Raw genomic sequence first — 4749 nt, forward strand, 5'->3', positions numbered from 1 at the left:
ACTTTTTTCTTTTCGATTACAATGTTGATTTGTGTTTATCGATAATTTTATGGAAAACTTAGAACTATATCTGTCTTGTTCTAATACACAATATATGGGGTAAAATAGCAACATGCTTTTATGAATGTATCGATTGTGCGTAAATTGCACATAACATGAATGGAAATAAGGCTTGCTCCTTGCCTTTACTGTTGCTTACAGAGCGTGAGTGTCTGTGAAAATAAATAAATAATTTAATAAATCTACAACTACATAACGCTTAGGAACGATATAACAAAATTGTATGGTAGCAACGAAAGCTAGCATAATCGCTAATTATAGTATAGTGGTAAGTATGTTTACATTAATATCACAGTTTGATCGAATATGCTGTTTGCATTTTATAGGTACATTGGTAGTAAAAAATAAGTGTATAGATCAATTGCTTTTCAATACGATTATGTTTATACAAAATTATTTGTAAATATTAGATAATTGTAAGTGTAGTAATTATTTATAATTATACTGTTTTATCCTCTATGAGTTCCAGGATAATATTTCTGGTAGAATTGTGGTAAGATGTCGTTGGCTGATTCATTGTCAAGTGTTTCGTTAATGATGGCAACAGGTGAAAGGTAAGTTGAATCAAACCAATGTAAATTTTGTTCTATATTAAAAATTGTTGTCAGCAGATCGTTTTCGTGTGTGGCTAACCTCTCGATGAATGATAGCTGGAGTTTGAATGCGTATCTGCAGAGTGGTTCAATCCCTTATAATTCGTAGATGTGGGAATTGGAGAATTTCTTTTCGCGGTTTTGATAGTGTTTGCTCACGCATTTTCTCAGGACTTTGCGCTCGAGGATTTCCAATTCGTTGGCCACTGTTGGTGATATAGTGAACCAGATTGGAAACCCGTATAATAACATCGGTCTTATAGCCACCTTATAGAGCAACAGTTTTGTTTTTTGAGGTAAGTGTTTGTTACCCAATATAAAAGAAAAGGACCCAAGTAAACGTTTTGTCTTTTGCAGTGTCGATCTAGCGTGATCGTTAAATTTGAGCAGCGTGTTGAGAGTGACGCCTAGGTATTTTATGCTCGTCTTAAAGGGTATTTCAACATCATTTAGAGCGAGTTTAAGAATTTTACTCTCAGGGACTACAAACCTGGGGCATTTTCCAGAAGCATTTCTTATGCATATTGCTTCGGATTTTGAAGCATTTATTGTTATACCCCATCTTTGGTAGTAGTCGTTGATGAGGTTGAGGTGTCTGGCTGCTTTTTTAAGTGTATCTGCTGGAGAAATACTATGGGTATAAATTAGGCAATCATCTGCATATAAAATTGCTTGAGAACCATTATGGACATGTGGAAAGTCATTTAGGAAGATATTGAACAGGTATGGTGCCAGGACGCTACCTTGTGGTACCCCACTATTTACTTCGCCGTAATTAGAGGAAGTTCCTTGGATGTCAACAGTGAATTTTCGGTTTGTGAAATAGCTGGTGAGTATTTTTACAATGTACGGGTCAGTTTCCAGTTCAGCAAGTTTGTATAGAATACCCATGTGACATGCGGAATCGAATGCTTTTTGAATGTCCAATGCAATGGCAACAGTGCAGTTCTGCATCCTCAGGTTTGATGTTATGTCATTGTGGAATTTCAACAGGGTGTGTTGAGTGGAATGACTTTTTTTGAATCCAAATTGGAAGCATGGTATGGGGTCAATGATGAAATCATTTACGATTTTTTCCTTTAGAATATGTTCAAAAAGTTTACCTATGTTGGATAGAAGTGATATTGGACGAAAATCAGCCGGATCAACGCTAGTAGGTTTTTTTTAATGGCAATACTTTTGCCACTTTCCAGGCCGAAGGAAAGTATCCATTATTTATACAATGGTTAAATATACAGGTAAATAATTTTATCGTAGTACTTGGAAATTTTTTAATGATAAAATTGGAAATTCCATCTATGCCACTTGATTTTTTATTATTTATAATACTTGCGATGAGTATTGTATTTGTAAAATGAAGATTATCAGCGTTTTGAAATGCGTTGAAGTCTTCGTTAAATGAGTATATGTGAGAAGCTGAAGCTCCGATGTAAGCGGGTACTTTTGTGTTGAAATCCGGTACAGGATGAAGGGGAATTGTACGTTGGAAGACTGTGGAATAATATTGTTGGAAATGATTGGCAATTTCACTACAATTTGTGGAAATGTCATTATTAATAACAATTTGGTTACAAAATGGGGATTTTGTTTTCCCCGTTATTTTATAAATTTCCTTGAAGGCGGACGGACCAGTATTTATATTTTGTAATTTTTGTTTGAATTTTTCAGCCTGTTCAATATTGACTGATTCTTTAATTATTGTTTTCAGGAGTTGAATTTGCTTAGAGAGGATAACATACTCACTACTTCGTCTATTCCCAGTGCGATGGAAAATATTCTTCAATTGCTTCTGCCAGTTGTGTTTTATTTTGTACAGCCTTTTCGTCCTTTCTGACAATGGGAATTTGTTGTTGTCAATTTGGATTTGTTGAGAGTGTGAGTTATGTATCATTTTGTAATTTTCATTAAATTCGTCAATTAAATAATCGATTTCATCATTTCCTATGTTGTCGTTAAGCTGAGGTAGTAGGCGATTTGAAGCTGAATCCATGTCACGGCGAAAATTTTCCCAATTGGTGGTTTTGTAAGAAGTAATAGTTGTTGGAGTTCTCAAAATAAGACCAGTATGATCCAATTTTAAGGTGAGTTTAATTGGAAAGTGATCCGAAAAAGATGGTAATGTTGATATTTGGTAGTTTGTCGCGTTACTATTTATCAGGTTTGAGCTGATTAAAAAATGGTCCAGGAAGGAGGGACCATTGGGGTAAGAAGGCGAAGAATCACAAAGACGATATCCAATGGATGATTTTCTAGCCCATTTGTATGAGCAATCCAGAACATCATCAGTGCAAATCAAGTCGGTGTTGCCAGGTTGCATTTTGATAAAGTGACATTCTCGATTCATGACAGCAATTTCTTGTGATGAATTTGTCGAATAAAGGCCGGTACTCTGTTCGGTTTTCGCGTTGAAACTCCATACAAAACCAAAAAATGCGAAAAACAATCGAAAGATATAATTTATTTATTAAAACTATTTAAATATAACGCATACAAGGATTATCTTTTTATTCAGAAAATATACAGCGGATCAAAGCAGTAGCAGATCAATTGTCAAAGGAAAAATAAAATGTTAATTTTGTAATAGAAAGCAGCAACTACCCTGCCAGCATTTCAAAGTTCCATTTCATCCTCATCGCTACCACAGACTCGTAAGTGACACTGCAACAATCGCCAACTGTGATGAGCAAGCAAAAAGTACAAAATGTAAATGAAAGTATTTTGTCGTCACTATTGTTAGAAGAGCCATTTTATATTAGCTCGGTTCGAGAACCCGATAATTTTTGATAATTATCACAAATTTTTACTGGAAGTCGTTCGTTTACACCAAAAAGCCAGCAAAAGAGAGCCGGAGAGAGACTACATTTAACAGTTATGAGATAGAGAAATTGCAAGTTTTTACTAGAGATTTTTTCCCCAGCAAAATCTTGCAAACCATAGCATACGTTGCCAGCTGGTTATTGCCCTGCCAACATTTTTTGAATTTGGGGGCGCTTCTGAGAATCCCCACTACGTCGAAAACAATCATATACGACATCAAAAACTCGTCGGAAAAGCGCCGTCACTATTGAGAAGTTGTACCACGCCAAGTTACTACGAAAAAGTTTCTCATGAGTGCAATTATTAGAAAAAGTGCATTTTAAGATAATTGTAGAAGAATCATTGTGGTCAAGTAAAACACGATTGTGTAGATGTTTATTGATTTGATTAAACATTTATAATTTCTTATAAATATAACATTTTTCGGTTTATCTCATCACATTTAACATAATTTTTTGCATTAATAAAAGAATGATGTTGAGTTTTAAGTAGCAAGTTACATATTGCAGCGTCTATCAGCCAGTTTGTTTATTTTCGATGGAGACAGCGTGCCTGGAAAAATATTTGAAAAACGATCACTTTATTCTATTTGGAAAGTCGAAAATTGTTCACCATATACCTTTCACAATTTTAAGCGTAATATCTATGTTTTCAGAACTTTATTTTCGTTTTTATTTAAATAAAATATAACAAGCTGGTTGCGCTTGGCTTTTAACAAAAAATAAAATGGCTCTTCTAACAGTAGTGATGGCAAAATACTTTCATGTACATTTTGTACTTTTTGATATGCTTCCGCCACCACAGTTCGCGATGGTTGTGGTGACATTTACGAGTCTGTGGTAGCGATGAGGATGAAATGGAACTTTGAAATGCTGGCAGGGTCCGGACGACAGTGCTCGTGTCGAACATATCCTATATATTGTTCACATTATAAGTTAAGTCCGAAGGCATAATCGATAATGCTGCATGTTTATGGGATCGATAACACATTTACGGATTATTTAGTCATCGCCGACAAGTCGTATCGATCCGACACACTGTAAGATTCTTTACAAACACCTACATTCCGTCCGGAATAACTGAATGAAGGCGCATGACGCTGAACTGAAGGCGCATGATGCGCTTTGCAGACTATAAGTTTATCCGGACGACAGTGCTCGTGTCGAACATATCCCATATATCGGAAACATTATAAGTTAAGTCCGAAGGCACACCCAGAAAAAGGGGGCTCTAATGCCAACTGAACTTTATTTTAGTTCATGAAGATTAGTTGATTTTA

At 35.4% G+C, this 4749-nt stretch overlaps 1 long non-coding RNA gene across 1 annotated transcript; it reads right to left on the bottom strand.

Annotated features, from left to right (window-relative positions):
• Nucleotides 1–3812: 3812 nt before the first annotated feature.
• Nucleotides 3813–4179, bottom strand: LOC142224522 (uncharacterized). The gene is made up of 2 exons (XR_012719166.1): nt 4090–4179; nt 3813–4022 (listed from the first exon to the last, which is right to left on the bottom strand). It is a non-coding gene; the product is annotated as an uncharacterized LOC142224522 (long non-coding RNA).
• Nucleotides 4180–4749: the final 570 nt, after the last annotated feature.

This window comes from Haematobia irritans, chromosome 2 (assembly GCF_050003625.1).
Source record: "Haematobia irritans isolate KBUSLIRL chromosome 2, ASM5000362v1, whole genome shotgun sequence".
Lineage (NCBI taxonomy): Eukaryota > Metazoa > Arthropoda > Insecta > Diptera > Muscidae > Haematobia > Haematobia irritans.